Below are 21,556 nucleotides of genomic sequence, written 5' to 3'. Positions count from 1 at the left end.
TAACTTTGCATGATACTGTACATGCCCTAAAATAGACAGTCAATAAATGGAAGCCATTTTATTGTCATTGTTCCACCTGGAATAATTTGAAAATAACCAGGGATCCATCTACTGCAGCAGAATTAAGAGAATATATTTGTAAGTTACTATTTAGGAAGAGGCAGGACAGATACATTAGTGGCAGTTCAAGTTCTGGAGTCAGTTTGCTTAAATTTCAATTATATTTCAACTACCTATTAGTGACCACAGGGAAATTAGTGTGGATCACAATAACAGAATCAAAGTAAAAATTAGATCAGTTAGTAAGCATACATTGTGTTTGGGTCCTATTAATTACTACATGCTTTGTCATATAAATTGTAAACTCTTCTCTTTTAAAAAGTTACAAGTTTAGGAAGCCAAAATCCTCAGTAAACCAAAGGAATACAAAATCTGAAGATGTGATACAGCAACAGGAATATTACCAACAAATGGAATCCACAGGGAAAACTCCACCAAACTTTGTCCCTCATCGAGTCTCAAGGGTGTCATGTTTTATCTTCCATTTTCTTCCTTTGAAAGTCATCAGCAATGAAGAAAGGAACGAGATGATATGTCACTCTCTCCATATGTTCTTTTTCATTATTTTACAGTTTTAATGGTCATTTTATGTCTCCAAATTTTAATGGAGTAAAATACAACACTTCAACACATGTAAGCCAATCAAACTGGCCAAGCAGTTTTTCACTCCCTACTTGTCACATTTGAACTCTAAAAACTGTTTTCCTTCAGTTCTTTGCACAGCATAAAATATATTTCTATGAACTTAGATACATTTCTAGAACAGTAGAACTTAGTTCTTTGTAATTGTTTTGGCATCCTATCCAAACTTCCTCTGTCTCCCCTCTTTATTCTTTGAAGCCTCTACTGTTCACTATTACAAGTTTAGATCTACTTCTTTATTGCCACAAATGGGGACGAACATACGGTATTTGTCTTTCTGTGTCTGGCTTATTTCACATAACAGAGAAAACACAGCAAAAGAAATAATCAACAGAGAGAATAGCGACAAGTGACAGAATGAGAGAAAATATTTCCAAATCATTTATCTAACAAAAGGATTATATGCATAATCATAATTAACCTAAGAAAACTCAAAAACAAAGAAATTTAAAAATGCAATTAAGAAATGAATAAAATCCTTGAATTAAGATTTCTCAAAGGAAGAAGCATCAATGCCCCCAAAATACATAAAAATTGCAAAACATCACTAGCTAATAGGTAAATGTGAATCAAACCTCTTTCCATTTAGAATGTCAATTATCCAAAAAAATATGAAAATTGTAAATCCTGGTGAGGGTGGAGAAAAGGGAATGCCAACACTTATGGTGGAAATACAATTTTTAAAAAACATTTATTTATTTTTCTTAGAAAGTCAGATTTACAGAAAGAAGGAAAGACAGAGAGAAAGATTTTCCATCCACTGGTTCTCTCCCAAAATGGCCACAACAGTCACAGCTGAGACAACCTGAAGCCAGGAGCCAGAGCTTCGTCTGGGTTTCCCACGCGTGTGTAAGGTCCCAAAGCTTTGGGCTGTCTTCAACTGCTTTATTGGGCCACAAGCAGAAAGCTGGATGGGAAATGGAGCAGCCTGGACATAAACCGGTTTCCATATGGGATCCTGGTTCATGCAAGGCGGAGATTTACCCACTAGGCTATTGTGCAAATTTTTACAAGCATGTTACAAACCCCCTGGTTCTTCCCAGACTCATTGGATCAAGAAGGCCTTTGGTGGGGCATGAAGTAGGCACATTACCTCCACAAACCCTCCTGGTGATTCTGACAAACCCAAGTAGGAAAATTACCCCATATGTTAGACTGAGTTGGGGAACTTAAAAGTATGTAACAGGAAAGATTTCAAAAAGTTCATGGAAAATCAAATTAAAGGTATCTATTGATGAAAAAATTGGTATGCACACAAAGTTTTTCACAATATCACTTTCCATGGAGTTTTTGAGGATCTCCCTAAATTGATATTGATACTAAGGCCATTTCCTTAAATAGCTGAATCAAAATCACAAAGGATGGAAGACAGCATTAGTATTTATGTTTTTAAAGTAGAATAAAAGCGTTTTCCAGTAGTGAAAGAACTGCTCCACTGTCCATTCTACAATCATGATACAAGTGGGACCCCCTTGTCTCTCTGAAGCCCATTGAGACATAGGCAGAGTTGATTGTCAGCATCTGCCATCCTCCCATCACACACACTTTAACACCTAAGATCTTCTCTTTCTCCATGTTGTGTTCCATCTGATCTCTCAGGAAAATCAGCTCTGAGATCCTATACTTCTATTGGTAAAATTCCCAATCATCCCAAAAGAATTTTCTTAAAAATAAAATTATATAAATTAGTCAGATGAAATTTAAGGCATTCATCAAATGATGTGTGCAAAGATTGGAGACAGGAAAATAGGGAATTCTTTACTTTATTTCTTTATGATTTTCTTGATATGGTGAATATTTGGCCTAGAGATTAAGGTACCAACTACAAAGCATATATCCCACATGGAAATAAATGAGTTTGTTCCCTGGTTCGGGCTGTTGATTCCAACTTCTGATACTGCTCTGGAAGGCAGAAGTGGTGGCTCAAGGAATCAGATGCCTGGTATTCATGTGGAACAGCTGGACTGAGTTCTTGACTCCAAAGTTTGGCCTCCTCCTGCTGCCCTGCCCACTGCACTGAAGAGAATTTTGAAAAGGAGTGAGCCAATGAATTGGAACTCTCTTTCTCTGTCTCTCATTTCTATCTCTCTGCCCACAAAAAAAAAAAAAGAGAAAAATACATTTTTCATAACGGGTCACTAGTTTTCAGTAACAATGAACTTCAGAGCATTGGTTACTATATGTGTTACATGGCGTACCTTAATGAATGCTCATTTAGTTCTATTGCTCTAGCACCTCCTGTATGTCATGAAATCAGCCACTCGGCAGTAGCAGAGGTGTTAATTGGCACGTAAAATTGCGATGAATATATGACACAAAATATATTTGGAGGTAAAATGGAAATGAATGTATAATATGGTTCAATGGTTAGATTTGTTTTTGAGTACAACAAAATAAAGCCATTTTAATGGAATCATGTCAAACAACCTATGTCCCTGGCTTTAAAAACAAATGTGTTGGCTTGCTGTCAACATTTCCAGGGCTTCACAGTGGGAGGTCATTACCCTTTGACAACACTCAGTGACAAAGACATTATCTCCAATTAACAGTTTTAATGATGATTTCTCTTTCATTGAAGGAGGTGTTATATTTTAAATAAATAACTACAGAAGTTATTTTGTAATCTAGTGTCATTGACAAGGTCTATGATGGTTGCACTTACACCTGAACACACAGACACACACAGAGACATACACACAAAATGTACAGATTCCTACACACACATAAACACACAAAGACATGCACACAGGCACAGACATAGATACACAGACATCCAATCACAAACATATAGACATACACACAGAATGTACACATGCTTACACACATACATAAACACACAGACACACAAGGATGCAGACATACACACACACCCAAATACACACATCTGAGTCAATCCAGTACTTCCAATGTTCTTGAATCCTTTTTAAGGAGGGAGATAAATATTCTAATCTTCACACAAGCAGTTCGTAATGACAACTTTGTTCTCTTCAAAAAAAAAAAAGAAAAATAAATTTTTTGCCACATTGATGTAGTCAAGACATTCTGAGCATTTCAAATTTGCAAACGAAAGTTAAGTACAAATGAAACATTTATTGATTAAAATACATTATGGTTTCTGTCTCATTTTTGAAGGTATTATGGTAATAATTTTGGATGATGGCCAGAAGCTCAGAGGAAAATTTTTAACATTCTCAATAGACACATTCACAGTCTTTAACTATACGGCACACTGGTCTTATCAGCACGTAGCAGAGAAATGATTAAAATATCCCTGTAAACTCAAACTTAGGCTGTCCTTAGGTGGAAATGAAGCTGAAACCTCCAATTATATAAGATAGAAAGTCACGGAAAGGCATTAGATTTGTATACTGTCAATCGACACGACAGATGGTAGTGTCTGGCAATGCCTTCTTTATAACAGAAAATATTATTACAAAAATACCCACAAAAGCCATTTTAGTTCTTTTACTTAATATGCAGAAAAAGTACAGAGATTTTTATAGAATTGTAAGATTTAATATTCAATAGAACATAACAATAGATTTCTTCACAATCTATGTATTAGCTATTATGTCAGTTCTTACAGAACTATTTTCTTCTTCTCTCTCACTTACTCTCTCTCTTGATGTCGTCTGTTTAAGTTGAGCCTAAATCTATATGCTTTCATACAACAGTTAAATCACATTGTAGTATGTGGTGGTGTGCTATAAATTACATTTTAGTCTTCTCCGTCGTTATTACAACAGAATTGCCTTTTTCTCGAAGGAGATATTTCCTTATAGATGAAGTTTCTTGGACGTAGAATTCTCTGGAGAGCCACACTTTTGAGTGACATGTTCTTAAGCATATTGCATTATGTGTCGGTATAATTAGCGTATTCTTCCGGATAGTAAAAGCACCAATAGCCGACAGCTGAATATGTAGGGAAATGGTCTGTATTGCCAAGAACTTGGAAACCGAGTCCTCACGTGTCACAAGCCAGAATAGCCCAGTTATTATGATCCCGTTTTGAAAATGAATGGGAGAGGTTTCGCCTCCCAGGTGCCTTTCTCCTACTCAGATACCGTGTTCCGTGTTGATAGTTTAGGGAGCAAAGCAAGCCCAGGGGGTGACTGAGCAAGAGCAAGAAGAAATGAAAATATCCCTGCCTGATTTTGGCAAAGTACATAAAATATATCAATAGAACGATGGAAATGTCCCTGAAGATGTTAAAGAATCTTACTAGCTGGCAAAGGTCTCTGTTCTCAGAAATAGTACATTGCAGCATAGCGTATTCTCAAAGTACCGAAGAATGTGAGGTTGGTTCTACCTCAGCAGCAAGGGTTTGGAAGCAGATGGTAACAATTGTGCAAAAACATTTAGATAATAACAAAACAGCAAAAATAATATTTTAGAGAATTGTATGAGTTAGAAAACACCCTCTTAATGGTTCAAGGACTTGATGGTTTATGGGCGTAGTTATAGGGAGGGGAGACTGTTTTCATTATCTGCTGTGCTGTTACTATTTTCACAAACTTTTTTATTTTACACTAATGTGAGGGGGTTAGGAACACATGAAACTTTTTTCCATGACTACCTTTCTCTTGTCCTAAACTTTATTTGTGAATATATAAAGATTATTGAAAATTCAAAGATTTTCTCTTACAATTTGGAGAGTTTTGGAAACAGTAGATTCAAGGCCTGTAATTTTGAAAGTATGATAGGAAGACTGAAGAAGGCTTTCTACCAACTCTGTTCCTTGTTGTATGTGTGTTTGTGAGTCCGTGCACGTGTGCATTTCATGCTCCTCATCTTTCTCCTGGGAACCCGAGGGCAGGGAATGAGCTCTGCAGCTTGCCCTGACAGCTCGAGAGCGTCGTGGTGTTGACATAGAGACCATCCTCACGTCCCCTTCTGCAGACTCCTACCGCAACTCTGCTGAATCCCTGGAGTTTAGAGGGGCCACAAGAAAGGGAGCAGGGCCTTGGATGTCGAGAGCTTAACTTCCCTTTAAATTTACCAATTGATTGAGTCTACCGCACAGACTTGACCATATATCTTCATTGACTTTGACTCAGAAATGCATGTTCCAATCTCAGCAGCAAGTTGAGTTACTTTCCTCCACTTCTATCTCCACAGCTGTCTATTGTGGAAGGAATTCTTACAAGAAAAAAATGATACATTTCCACATATTTGTGCCCCAAACTGATTAATTTGGAGATAAAAATGCATAATACAAAAAGCTTCTCTGAGTTTCAAAGCCTTAAATGATTCACATTTATGTCAAAATTCCTCAATGAGAAATACTTCCCACTTAATGTATCTTCTCTAGGAGAGTTACAAAATCTAGCTTTTTTTTTTTTTTAAGATTTCTTTATTTTTATTGCAAAGTCAGATATACAGAGAGGAGGAGAGACAGAGAGGAAGATCTTCCATCTGATGGTTCACTCCGCAAGTGACCACAATGGCCAGTGCAGAGTTGATCTGAAGCCAGGAGATAGGAACCTCCTCCACGTCGCCCACACGGGTGCACAGTCCCAAAGCTTTGGGCTGCTTTCCTAGGCCACAAGCAGGGAGTTGAATGGGAAGTGGGCCAGCTAAGATTAGAACTGGTGTCCATATGGGATCCTGCCATGTTCAAGGTGAGGACTTTAACCACTAGGCCACCATGCTGGGCCCAAGAAATCTAGCTTTTTAAATTCATATATTTGACAAAAATAAAGTGTTAAGTATTCTAAAATTACGGAAAGTCAAGGGGTATGTGGTGGGGTAGTCATTTTTGGCACCACAAGCACCAACTCTAGAACCCATTGCATAAAATTAGTTGAAACGAATGGCTTCCACGTAGGCTGCGTTAAGTGCAGCACACCTTTGAGATGGTCTCCCCTTCTCTGCAGTACCAGGAGGTGATGCTCAAAGATCACGGGGCAAATGCCAGCTGTCTTTGCAATGGTTTGACTTGGATTGATTGGTCATTCACACTCGGTTACCATTTATTTCTTAGTTCACCTATAATTATTGAGGGACTTAGTACAGAGGCCATGTTTCTCTAGACACCAGAAATAGCAGAATTTCCATCCATAAGAAGAAATGTGAAGCACAGAGTAAATTATATCTGTGCATATACTAATTCACTTTCAGTTGAGTCAGCTGTGATGTCTTGAGTTCCTATTACATTAGGAAGTTTCTGAAAGTCATGGACTTCTTGGCTGAGTCCTTGTGCCTTTTTTTCTGGGAGTATTTAAGGGAGATATTAGACAGATTGACCTTTTTTTTTTTTTTTACAGATTTTTAGATTTAGTAAGCATGCCCATATAAACCATCACAGCCTAATTACAGTATAAACTTGGATGTGTACCTGCAGCCATCAATTGGTTATTTACTAAGAACTATGTGGGGCTTTCTCTTATTGTTTTAAGATTTATTTGGTTTTTATTGGAAAGGTTCACTCCACTGCTTCACTCCCTAAGTGGCTGCAATGGCCAGAGCTAAGCCAATTCAAAGTCAGAAGCCAGAAATTTCTTCTGGGTCTCCCACATAGTGCAGCACTGGGACATCCTCGACTGCTTTCCCAGGCCACAGGTAGGGAGCTAGATGGGAAGTAGAATAGCCAGGATACTAACCTGTTGCCATATGGCATCTTGGCGTGTGCAAGGTGAGGACTTTAACCACTAAACTATCATGCCAGACCCAGAACTGTATGTTTAAAACACTTTATGATTGACACATGAAGTTGGAACATCTCTCATTTGAAACAGAGAAGATGAGCCAAGAAATGCACACAAATAAAGTCAAAGGAATCCAAGTTCTTGAGTTTTAGAAGACAAAGAGTATAGGCTGTAGAAAACAAATTTTGGGGTGGAGCATTCATTCTATTTCTGATACTATGAACCTGTCTTTCCCAACCCTCATGAAATACCATTTATTTTCATGTCAAACTCATAAAACGTAGCTTGCATGAAGAATTTAGAATCTGATCCTTTGCCCTGGGAAATACAGGATACCACAACATGTTTAATCAAAAAGTATGACAAAATATATTTTTTATAAAATCTCTTATAATGACAGACACTTAGTAGTAGTCAAAATGCTGCTTGGCACAGGTACACTCCTTCTCCGAGTGCCTGGGTCAAGCCCCAGCCCTGCTCCTACAGAAAGCTTTGTAGAAAGCTCCATGTGATAACAAAGATGGTTGGGCTACTTCCACCCACAAAAGGCCTAGATTAAGTTCCAGACTATGGGATTCAGACTAGCCCTGCTCCTGCTATTGCAGGAACTGGGAGTGTGAACCAGTGGATAGGGGATTTGTTCCCACCTGTCTCTCTTCTTTCTCTGTCTCAGTCTTTCTCCACCTTCCAGTAAACAAAATACATTAGGACATCTATAAAATATACAGAATATACTTATTCTGGTAATGCTGAATAGTAATTTTTCTGAATCGTCTATGAGAAACTGAGAATCAACTAAAACTAACTTTTTTCAACATTGTAGCAGAAAATGGTATTAGACTCAAGTTTGTCAAGGAAATTTTACACAAAAAATACAATCATCTGTCACATTAAGTCTGTTAATGAACCTACTGAAAGAAGAATGAAATGTTTTTTTCTTTTATTAACAAGCTATCTTGGAGCTTAATTGTGTATATATAATATTGATTTAGAGTCATAATAAATTTTGGATAATTGATGAGTATTTACAGTTGTAATTGGCATTATATGCTTTTCTAAAACTACCTAAAATATAAGCCATTGTTTGTATATTTAACTTCATTACATGCACTTATCCTTTTCATAAGTATCAAAATTAACAAATTAGATTGCTCATTATACTTTATTCATGCTTTAGCAATGTAATTGACAAAAAAGGATAGAGACAATGTGCTTATATCACACCCACACTTATCTGTGTATACAGACCGCAGAGAGATAAAAAGAGCTAGAGAAAGGTACAACTATAATTTCTCTGTAATTCTGCACACAAAAAGAAGTGGGAAATGCCACAACGCAATATTTCCTCTCCACATTCAAACATTTCAAGTGTGCCAAATTCTACCACTTCTTCCCTACAAAATTTTGCAAATCCATCTGCTTCATTATGAAACATATATTTTATTCCAATTTTGATCACATTGACTACCTTATTTTTTAGAACATGGGTTCCATGCATGCAGAATTCTAAACAAGGCCAGTTAAGGTAAAACTGTGACCTTCATTGAGTTGCCTGTTTCTTTATCTTTGTCTGCATAGCTGGTGCCCCTGTCTATTCCCTTGGCTATGTGCACTGCCAAGTTTTGTTGTGCATTTTCTCAGAAAGCCCACTAGTTCCTCTTCTAGTCACACCTGCAGCTCTCGCTACCCCATCTTATCATAAGAGCTAAGGGACAGAGTCTTGGGCAAGTGCTGTGTCATGGTACTGACTTTCCCTGCAGTGCAAGCAGCCCATTTGGGTACTGATTTGAATCCTGGGTTCTCCACTTCCATTCCTCTCTCTACATACGGCCTGGGAGGCCAGTGGAAGATGGAACAATTCCTTTAGTCTCTGCACCCACGTGAAAGGCCTGGAAGAAACTCCTGGCTCGCAGCTTCAGATCAGCTCAGCTCTAGCCAATGTGACCCTTCGGAAAGAGGTTTATATACCACAACCCTTTCAAGAGTAACCTGGTTTGATTTCTGGGTCAAATTCCTAATCCAGATCATTGCTAAGGAAAACACTAGAAAGTATTAAAGATGGCTCAAATAATTGGATTCCTGCTAAACATGTGGAGACCTGGGTTGAGATTCCAGTTCCCAGCTTTGCTGCAGGCTAGGGCAATGAATCAGAAGATGGGAATAAGCACTTTCTCTTTCTCTACCTCTGCTCTCAAATAAAAAAAAATAAATTTTCAAAGACAAAGCCAACATATTATGTTCTGTGAAATTTGAGGGACACAGGCTAGGCTCAATCACTCACCAGCAGCAGATGAATATGGGAGCAGGCTGGACCAAGCCAGGCTGAAGCGCCCGCTGGTGGACACCAAGGTGAGATGCGTCATGCCAGTCTCAGTGTAGTGGGTGTCATGTCCATGAGTTCGGTCCATCTTCCGTGATAACCTGGTCATTTACACCTGTCATGAATTTGTGTGCCTGGGCAACATGCCTTGCATCTCCTCATGGGGCCGGCAGAAACTTTGCCAGGGCGGCACGCTACACAGTGTGTCTTCCAATTTTCCTTTCCCTTGCCCCTTCTTCCACAGGTGTCAGGCCTGTATTACAGCTGTCAGTAGTTCCCTTGCTCTGCTTGGTTCCCTCCTGTTTAACTAGAATACCTATTAACTTCAATAGCTCTGTTACATTTGTCAGTCTGTAACTGTTTCCAGAGCACCTGAGTTGAAAATTTTATGCTTACAAGGAGATAATTTCCTTCCACAAATATGCAAAAACACACACTTTATAATACTTAGGCTATGCAGTTTAATTGTTAGTGACCAGGATTCTTTCTACCCAGCAGGTGGCTGCCTGGGATGCTTCGTCAATGTTGTACCATCACAGGAGAGTCCGTGCTGGTGGCAACAAGATGGAAAACTATAAATACTTCCAGTTCACTTGCCAGCAAAGCTGGTGTATTCAGTTGTTTCATCCATACCTGTAAAGAACAACCTGTCCCTCTGTTTCCATCTGGTGCTTGGGAGAAAATCAAACCTGTATTTTCTCATTGAGCACATTTCCAGTCTGCTTCTATTAATATAGCTTGCCCTCCTTTCAGTCGGTCCATTCACCCAAGGAATGACAAGTCACTGGAAGAGACATTATTCTCAAATGCCACAGTTGAGATCATTTTGAGATGATCATCTCTCTTCCTCCCAAAGATGCCAATGTTATTTTCAAAAACAAAAATTATGCACATAAGCATGTGGCTGCATTTTACCTGAAATATTTTGCTGAGATTTATTATAAACTTCTTGTTTTTCTTTTGCTTTGCAACATGGCATATGTGCATTTTGTTTTTAATACTCTGGTAAAGCAACTTGACAGTTGGTAGCTGTCTGGCTGTTTATTCAACATATGTACCATTTAATGCACAGGTCTCAGTGACGCAATCCTCAGTCAGTCCAACTGGGATGAAACCAACAAACAGCGCATGGCAGGGAGTGCATTTACTTTGGGAGAGTTAAATATCTTGAAGGTGTTTAGCAGTGAAGATTTAAGCCCAATGCCGTAAGAATTTACAGGGTCAGTGTCTTCCTGAGCATTGTACATTCTCTTGATTACACACAGGAGCCCCATATGTTAGGAAATCACCTTTTTAATTAGATCTCTGTAGCCTCATTCAAATTTTCCACTGTTACCAGTCTGGGATAAAATCCTATTCTCAGGAAATCTTGGAGTAAACAGTTAGCTGAAGGTTCTTTACAAGAAGGTATTGAGACCAATCCTCCCAGATTGCCAGTGCTCTTAAATTAGCTGCTCTGGAAAGTGGTGGGTGTGGTGTTATTTCAACTTCCTCACACACTGCCTGAGCCTTTTCCTTAAGGGAAGCAAAATGTCTTTGAGATTCTAAACTTGACATTGGTCCCAAAGTCCTGGGGCTCATTCTAATCTGCGTGAACTAGGACACAGAGTGAAACACAGAAATGCCCAACCCTTATGGCCATCAGGGCTACTGATGTGAGCGTTCACCTGATGGACAAAGCTCCTAAAATTTTAGAAAGGAGAAACAAACTGAAAATCACAGTTAGATATGAGAAGTAAATTGGTACAAAAGCAATTAAGCCTACTATGAGGCATCTTTCTCCCAGAAAATTAAAAAAAAAGATAACATTCATATGTTCTTTTTTCAGAAGACAAAGATAATTGAGGATGAATTTAAAAAGAAAAAAACTTGCTGAAAGTGACAGCTAAACAACTGCACAGTTCAAGTCTTATTGCGCGAGAGACCAGTCTCTCTCCTAGCCCGTGTAGCACAGAGCTCATCCACAGTAGAGCTTCTAATGAAAATTTCAGAATCTAAGATGCCTAAGGCTTTTGTAGGAATTACAAAACAGCTGGATCTGGCATGAGGCCCTATTGGATCCGGAATTAGCCTGGATTCCAGTGATGAATTAACTTTCAGAGCCCCAACTCTTGCAGTCAGAATATCAAGCAGAAATGTTATTACATTGTCAACAGTCTTGTGGTCTTCATAGCCTACACTGCGCTGCCACCTCTAAACCCAAATGTCCTTCCCTTGTCAGCTGCCACACAGCCAGCAGACAACCTGCAAGCCTGGCATTCCATTCTTTCTGCCATACAGATTACAGGAAATACGTTATCATAGGGCATAAGATATGGTACAACTTGTTCTTTATGCAAATAGGTTGGCATGACAAGGGGCTGGATGTTACAACTGGAGGAGGTGGAAATATAATTCCCTGGGGGGGAATATTGAACAATGAGACAGCAAAAAGGCAAGCGAATGAATCTTTGCCTCTGACGACTCTGCTTGGGTCATTCCACGTAGCATGATTGACCATGCGCTTGGTATTGGTTGTATACACCAGCCTAGAAACACCATAGCTCATGCAAAGTAGTAGCCAGAGATACAAACACCAGTCCTCTTATTTTCCCTCATGTTTTCCTAACCAGTTTGCCCACACTTTTCAATCCTTAGGTTTGCACATCAGAAATGAGTCATCATTAGTGCTTCATCCTCACTTCAGTCTCTGCATTAGGGACATAGTATTTGGTTGATTTCAAAATTACTGCATTGCTCATAGTACCATCAGAATTACTATATTGAATGAAATGATCAAACATATGAATGCCTTCTTTAATGTCCTCTATCCTAGAAATCAAAATTTTCTGGAGAATTGATTCTAAATGCTAGCATTGTTTCTCATTTATCTATGAATTTAAGAGAGATTATGTGCTAAAACTCTGTTTTCCCGAATAGTTTATTTTGGCTTTTCTCTTGCTAGCCAAGAGAACTACCATTGTGTTAGAGGTAGTGGCACGCTAATAGGCAGGCAGTGGACTCTTATTTGCCTATTTAGTTATAATACCAATGCCAAGATCTCCTGATGCTCTTGAAACAAGGGTGCCCACCTGTTCCAGCTCTTGCTGGGGTGGCTTAGAAGCATAAATAGACCTGGCTTGGTACTTGGCTCTTGCCCAGCCTTTCTCTCTGGAATACAGCTAGGAGGCCTGGATGTGTCACCAGCATGTATTCATCCCCTTCAGCAGTCACCTACCCACAATAAAATGACAAGTAGAATCCATGTCAACAGTCCAAAGACGGCAGAACAGAGGAGTAGAGGGACTGGTCCATCACGCTGCCCCGGCCACATGCAGAAACCGTAGAGTGTCTCCTTCTAGACTTCCTGAATATGGAAAAGGAAATAAAAACTCTGTTTAAATCACTATAGTCACTTGTAGCCAAATACATTATTAGCAGGCATAGATTCTTAGGTTAAACAATGGCTTCAGGTCCATGGTTTTCCATATGGAACTCACCAATAATGACATCAAATTCAATATCAAAATATAAAATCTAAAAAAAGACAACCTACACAGAAGAACAGAACCTATAGGAGGAATAAGTCAATACGCCATACACCTCCAAGTTGCAAGCACTTCAGTGTGTGTGATAAATAGCATTATTCTCATTTTGCAAATATGGATTTACGTATTAAGAGGGGATACTTGTTTTCTGCCTAATACTAAAATTAATAGATACTTGAGTATCCTTTCTTTAACTTTCTCTGTCAGATAAGAAAGAAAACTATTGTAATGTGAAAATAATTTAGAATAACTCATCTTTATTGCAGACTAATCAAAAACCATCAGCACTTGAATTGACATGGATACTGGTTTTAGTTTTACAAAAGTACTATAAGGGTCAGGTGATCACAGTGACAATAGAGTCTATATTTTAGCTGAAAATTTTTTTCAGAAATAGAAATGTAGACCCATCATGCTCTAATAGATAATGAAAGAAGAAGAGTTCAAACTCCAGATAGTACAATGACTTTCCCCAAAACAGATCTCTTCCTTTTAAGCACTAGATCAGTAAATGACCCGTTTGATCAAAGAACAACCAAAACCTCTTCTTTATTTTGCTTGCTACTTTCATATCTTTTCTCTAAGAAAAGATGAAGCCACTTAAGTGGCAGACCACAGAAGTACTGTGACACTTTCATCCTTGTAAAGAGTTCAAAAAGTAAATAAAACTTTTGGGAACTTATATGTAAGAACAAAGTTATCACCAGTGGCTCGATTTGACTTTGGGGTTAGGGTTTATTCACAGCATTAAGAACCAATATTTCCATTTAGACATACAAGTGATCTAAATAGCATTCACAAGTCTTTAAAAGCGTTTTTGAAATAAAAAGTAGAGCAAACTACAAAAGTATCAATTCCAAGTGTTCCTACAATGTCTCTGACTTTGTAGAACATTTTTTCAGGTTAGGAGGAATGTGAGAGCATCACGTATCAATCAGACTTGAAAGAGTGCACAGGTGCACGTGGACACGACACGGAATAGACTAATGAGAACCATGCAGCGAACCTCTCTTCTTCAATTTGCTGTCGGCTTTCACAGGAATTCATAGGGTGAGGAACCTCTGGGGGCATTTTGCTATCACCAGTAGATCCTTAGCTTTTTTTTTCCTTTTCAATCTATGAAATAAAGATTTTTTTCAACAGTGGAAGTTCAAAAGGGTGAAAACAAACAAAATTGGATTGAATGGGAGGAATTGATGTTAAGTATAGGCAAGCAAGGTAGAAATTGTGGTGTAAACTGGATGTTTGGAGTGAGAAGACCATTATCGGTAAGCCTGATATTTCTCTGTCATTGAAGAGATAGTCTGGGGCATGTGGTGCATAATCGTATAGGAGATTTAATTGTGACTTTTAAAATATCAAGAAATACGACTCTTGAGAGAGTGCAAATTTTCTGTCCACTTCCACCTTCTACTCAACTAACACAATGAAAAACACCCACTCAATAATTTCTTGAACTCACATCAGATTGTTAAATAGATAAAGCAACCGAGAACATGGTCAATGTAAGTTTCCCATTTTGATCATCTGTTATTTCTTTCCTCTTGGCTTTACATAGATTCAATACTAGTTTTGCATCCACAGTTAAACTCAGCCCCGTTGCTGCGTACTGAAATGTAGTTGGAAAAAGAAATCTAAAAGCTTAGATATTTATATGGAAAACCTACCCTGAGGAAAAAGCCACTATAATGTCAGAACTTTAAAAAAAATGGCAGTCTTGTATTTGAGCATTTCTTACTGGAAATGTTAATTGCGAGATGTGCCAACTAAGATTTGCTATGTCATTACCAGCCCACGAGAATCTCATTTGCTCTTTTTTCTTGTTTTACATCCGTACTGCAGTCTGAATGAGTGATTTCTTCTTGAGTTATTGTTCTTTCCAAATTCTTTTTCTTCTACTTTCCTTACTTTACCAGTTCTCTATTGTTATCGTCTGGTAGTCCTTCTGGAATTCTGGCTTTATAAAATGCTGCAGTGAAAGGTGGTAGGGTTTCTTTCCCCCTCCACTTGTATACTGCCAAGGGACTCTTTTTGAAGACCTTACTTTCACCATCAAGAATCAGAGAGGCAGACCCAGTGGCCTTAAGGGATTTAATTAGAGTTCACCAAGTTAGAATCTACAAGCTCTCAAAAATCTAATTTAAATACAAGTTCACTCACTTTTTCAACTATTTCTTAAGCCCTTATTAAAATTTAAGGTTATTAAAGGGAACATTCTGTGTTTGGCAACACATAGAAAAATAAACCTGGATTATGCAGAATTTCAAATATCCTCCAGTTACGGATACAAAATTATACCAATTGCTAGGCAAATAACGATGAATTAGTTATACATTATTGAAACAACTTTTGTAGAATATTGTCAGTCATGATCAACTATATTTACATGGGATTATTGTTACAGCTGCTCTTAACTACAGATACATTATTTCTTTTTGTTAAACTGTCAGTGCAAGCTCCAGTTAAGAACTGATAATGAATCATGTAAGGATATAAAAATATTTCTTCTTTGTCTAAATTCTGTTACATGTGGATGTGATGGGAGAACCAGTGTAACAAAATTTCTGAGGAACACAATAGCAACTCTATGAAAAAAATGTTGGGCTGTTTCAGTCTCCTAATTTCTACATTGAGAAAAAGCATTTTAATTAATTTTCTTATCAAACATGGGTGTAAGGCATTAATTGGCTGCACCATGTTGTCAAATGTTAGTCAAACTGCTGATGCCTACATCTCTTTAGCACAAAGAAAGGTGGGCCTAGAATGTCGGGTGCACGTGACAAGAATGGAACAAGTGAAGAGCAAACAGAAGGCTCCAACAGCTTTTCATTGTTAAAGCCCCCTGCAAAGTTCATTCAATGAATGGAGAAAAACCACAGAGACCAAAAACACTGAGAAAAAAAACTGAAAGCTTTAGGGCAGGAGTTCGTTATGGGTGGTAAGACTTCCAACACATTCACTATCAGAATACATTAATTCAAGTATTGGCTTAATTTCCAATTTCAGCTTTTGCAATCTTCTGTCCACTGATGATTCACTCCCCAATCTGCCACAACAACTGGAGCTGAGCCGATCCGAAGCCAGGAGCTTCTTCTGGGTCTCCCACATGGGTACAGGGTCCCCAGACCTCGTGCTGTTCTCGACTACTTTCCCAGGCCACAAGTAGGGAGCTGGATGGGAAGTACGCACGCTGGGATTAGAACCAGGGCCCCTATGGGATCCCAGCATGTTCAAGACGAGGACTTTAGCCACTAGGCTACTATGCTGGGCCCAATTGCAGCTTCTTTCTGATATAACCTGAACAGCAGTAGGCAATGTGCCAACCTAAGTGGAAAACCTAGCTGCTGGCTTCAGCCTGGCCTGGCCCCTGCTGCGGTGTGTAGGAAGGAAGCGGCAGATGGGAGCTCAGTCACACACTTGCTCACGCTCCCTACCTCTCTCCCTTTCTCTTTTTCTCTTTCTGTCCCTCTCCCTTTCAAATAAATAAATGAAAAATTTTGAGAAGAAACAAAATGAAAGCTTTGCCACTTCCACTTGACTTAGGGATGTAATTCAGAAAACAATTGAGCTTTGTTGCTGTTTCTGTTTGTTATTGTTGTTGTTGTTATTGATTTCCACAGAAATAACACTTTTTATGAAACAATTGTGAGAATTCTCTAACAGCTATTGTTTTCAACCATTTCTCATCTCATGATCTCATGTCTCTGTAATATTATATAATTAACACATTACTTTCACAAATTTAAATATCACTACGTTTTTAATAACTGGATTAGATAGCTGGGTCTACAGAGCTAATAGAGAGGTTTAAAAAGAATTTAGGCTGTCTACACACATTGGCTTTCATATTATTTATATGCTTTTACTAGGCATGAAATTTTAGGTGCTTCTCCAGCTAGTATTTTATTCATTCTTAAGAAAAATATAGCAGGGGAAACACAAGCATGAAATCTTCTATGCCAATTTACGCTATGCATCAAGTAATATTTTCAGTCTGATTATTTTTTGGCATTATTGCACAGAAAAAATAGTATAGTTACCATTTTATAAAAGCACATTAGTTCTCAGTTACGACAATATCAGCTAGTGTATTAGTATAAATTCACATGAACTTCCCAAGGATGAGATATTTTTCATAATTTAAAAGTTTAGGGCTGTGGTTTACAATGATTGCAATGGAGTGAGGGGGGAATCTGTTTCTTCAGAAGATGTGTTAAAATTTATTTCACTTCCATTCCACCAAAAGATCATACTTAAGTATTTCCATTAAATGTAAACTATTTTTCAGGTTTGCCTTGTTATTTAACAAAATTCCAAATCAGTTTTCAAAGACAACCGCTCCACTCCCTCAGCCATCCAAAAATACTTGTCATTTCATGACAAACATAGATTTCCTGAGAGATGGAAAACATTTGCTGTGAAAATTACTATATTTGTCCTTGAGACATATTTGGTAAAATTCACTAATTTGCCCAGTGCATAATTTCAGTATGTTCATAGAAAAACAAACTGCCTTACCGTTGACTTAAAAACAGAATCCCTCTGCTCTTAGAATTTGAGGGAAGCAAGTGCTATGTAAACACTAATGATTGAATACATTCTTCTCAGGCAGTGGGAAGGAAAAATGCTCACTTTAGCAACACAAATAGGGCACACACATGCACAGACACACAGATACACAGGATTTTTTTTAAAAAAGGTTTTATGATACAGTCTGAAAACTATCCTAACAATAGTTAATATTAAGTGAACATTTAAGTCAGAGGGCCACATTGAATATTAATAGGTCAACAAGATGGGGTAGACTTTGGCTCAACATTAGTGATCACTTGGGAGACCTGATCCCATATGTGAGTGTCTGTTCGTATTCTGGGTACTATGCTTTTGGCGTCATTTCTTCAGATACAGACCAGGGAAACCAGCAGGTGATGGCTGAAATCCTTGTGTCTCAGCCACCATGTGGAAAAACCAGATTGAGTTCCAGGTTCATAGTTTGAAGCATGCCTAGCCCTGGTTGTTGCACACATCTTGGAAGTGACTGCATAGATACAAGATCTATTATATCTGTCTCTATGCCTTTCAAAGAAAATGAAAAATAAGAATAAAATAAGATAAAGAAAATAAATCAGCAAAGTGTGGTGGCTACTTTCTTGAGGATATAATCAGATGCTTTTTGGCTTCCAAATGGTCTCTAAAAACTTCAGTTCCCCCTTGTTTTCCTTTGAAATTGTAAATTTCTCTTCCGTAATATGCTACAATTAAGAGAAGTCTAACTTTAAACACCCATGAAATTATTTTTAGTTGAGTATAAGTTAGTTTATAAGAAACAAATGAATTTCCCAATTTTTTTCCTAAAGATTTATTTATTTTTCTTGGAAAGGCAGATTTACAGAGAAGGACAGAAACAGGCAGATGAGCTGATCCAAAACCAGGAGCCAGGAGCTTCTTCCAAGTCTCCCACATGGGTGCAGGGTTTCAAGGCTTTGGGTCATTCTCTATTGCTTTTCCAGGACGCAAGCAGGAAGCTAAAAGGGAAGTGGAGTAGCTGGGATATAAACCAGCACCCACATGGGATCCCGGCGCATGCAAGATGAAGACTTTAGCACGAGGTTATCATGCCGGGCCCAATGAATTTCTTAATTTTAAAAATGAATGTATGGGCCCTGCGGCGTGGCCTAGCAGCTAAAGTCCTCGCCTTGAAAGCCCGGGGATCCCATATGGGCTCTGGTTCTAATCCCGGCAGCTCCACTTCCCATCCAGCTCCCTGCTTGTGGCCTGGGAAAGCAGTTGAGGACAGCCCAATGCATTGGGACACTGCACCCGTATGGGATACCCGGAAGAGGTTCCAGGTTCCCGGCTTCGGATCGGCGCACACCGGCCGTTGCGGCTCATTTGGGGAGTGAATCATCGGACGGAAGATCTTCCTCTCTGTCTCTCCTCCTCTCTATGTATCTGACTTTGTAATAAACCGAATAAATCTTTAAAAAAAATGAATGTAAAGTACTACTTAGAAATACACTCTCAATATCCTGTCTAGAAGGATTTCTTAACTTCGTATTTAGTGATTATGAAGAATGAGCCAATTGGCATCTTATTTTCTGAAAATAAACTATAATTAGATATTGTTTTGACTGTAACTACTCATGTACCAGGTGCTATTGCATCTTATTGTAAATTATTGTATAATGTATTGCACACAATTATCAATGAAGTACCATAATTTTATCTTTTTATGAAAGTGAAGAGTTAACCAAATTTTGTCACTTTATGCTCACAAGGACCCCAGTAGACTGGGATATGGAGTTTAATATTTCACATGCAAAAATAACAGTGAACAAACTAAGGACATCTGTAACCACCACCAACATATGAAGAAATTTTTACTATTTTAAATAAAATCCCACATTACATATCTGCCTTTCAACTATTATGTTACATGAAGCTTTAAAAATTTTTCAGTTGAGAAATAATGATTCAAATATCAGTTGATTAAGTAGAGCAAGAGATTGGGAAAAAAATCACAAAACTGAGAGTATTGCTGTTGGGTTGATAGATGACCAAAGTTTCCATGTATTTTTTTTCTAAGATTCTGTCACTACATTCTGTTACATTGAAGGATTTAGGGAGAAACCCAGAAAAGTCCGAGGTACAGGGTTCAAGTCAAGGGAAGAGTTGCCAGATAGAAAAAGATAAAAGCTTAGAATGATATATTCACGTCCACAAAAACGACTAACAGAAATAGGTGAAACATTTGGAGCATTATCATGGAGAAAATCACCCTCAGAATTTAGATGTATCACTTTTCCATGCTCATTTCAGTTTTTGTCGTCATCGTTTTCATTGAGTTGTATCTAGGATTTGATATGAAAGTTTTTAAGGACTCTGATATAGAAACTTCTTAACAGAGTACAAGTGAAGACACAGAAAAGTAAGTGCAGAAGGGAAAGCCACACAACACCACATATCACATTTCCCTACAGTTAATCAAAAAACCAAGCTTAGTGACTGAAAACATGTAGTATGTGTTCCACGCAGTAAAATGATCAGGTAAAATGTAAGTGTTCTGTGCCCGGAGCACCAGTAAATAGACACTGAGCAGTTGCAGGCTCTGAGTAACACCAGGATTAGGAAACTATATTGATGCCTGTCCTTCCTCTTTAGCATTTTCGTTCTTTGCTCTCCGCCTTCTTTAGCAATTACAAATTTCTCAGTCACTGTGTTCTGCCTGTATCAGCAACATTTCTGTTTTCTGGTGGTTAACCTTTATTCGTCTTCTCTTGTTCTCAGTTTAGGGGCACTTTCTAATAAAATGTTGCATCTAATTGCATCTTCTTATTAGAAATCCAGTAGCCTTCCTAGTCCTTCAGTGCACTCATTAGGCTCCTATCTGCAAGTCTCATTGGTATTTTCATGGAGCAGTTTGATACATGAAGACAGTTCTGTCTGATGGATGTCTAGAGTAGCTTGCGAGTTTCCAGTAACAGGAGAGGATTTGTCATACAGTGAGTCAAAAAAGCCTTCAGTTTGAAAGTTCATTTGGGTGGTTGAATTTCAATCTGTGTAGACAGAGATAATGGCAAAAGGACTAAAGGAAATGTAATGCTATTTCCTGTTTTTAGTTGTGCTGGACTTCACTGGAGAGAAGAAACAAATTTGTTTTCTAACTAGAACAAACTTACTTTGTGGATCTATTTTTCACCATCCCTTTTAGAATAAAGTCTCAAACTGCCATCCAATTTAAACTAAGTAGAAGAAAAATGAGAGATAAAGAACTCAGTATTCTGTGGGCAGTGGCATGATCATGTGGCATTAGTACTTGGATGATTGTGAAGGCATCCTTGTCTCCTGTCTTGTTGGATGATAGCATGGATCCCACTGAGTTGCTTCTGCTGCAGCTCAACAGCAACTGCTCCCCCAAGCCTGGCTGGTCACACCCGGTGCCCCCCACTCCTCGTTGAGATAGTTGTATCCTTCCAGAGGTCTCTTGAGTGCAGTTTATTTTAGGGCTATGCATGGTTGGAGGTGGTTTGTGGGGTCCACCTCTATCCCTTCCCCAAGAAACACCACTCCTGTCATACAAATAAAATTGCTTCTCTGCATTAAATCAGCAGAAATGGCTGCCTTGAGTTGGGTTCTCCTCCCTGATGAAGTCTGAGCAAGTCTGAGCAATAAATCAGAAAATTTAAAAATGCAATCAAAAAACATATGTTAAACTCTGAGTATTATTATTATGATGATGATGAGCCTTCGCATGATCGACATACTCCCTGGAAGGAATGAAGAAGAGACGAGATGCTCAGCACACTTAAAATCTCCCTCACCTCATTATTCTAAAATTTTCCCCACCTCTGTATTCTAAA

Source organism: Ochotona princeps, chromosome 28 (assembly GCF_030435755.1).
Source record: "Ochotona princeps isolate mOchPri1 chromosome 28, mOchPri1.hap1, whole genome shotgun sequence".
Classification (NCBI taxonomy): Eukaryota; Metazoa; Chordata; class Mammalia; order Lagomorpha; family Ochotonidae; genus Ochotona; species Ochotona princeps.
Note: the sequence above shows the minus strand (reverse complement) of the source record.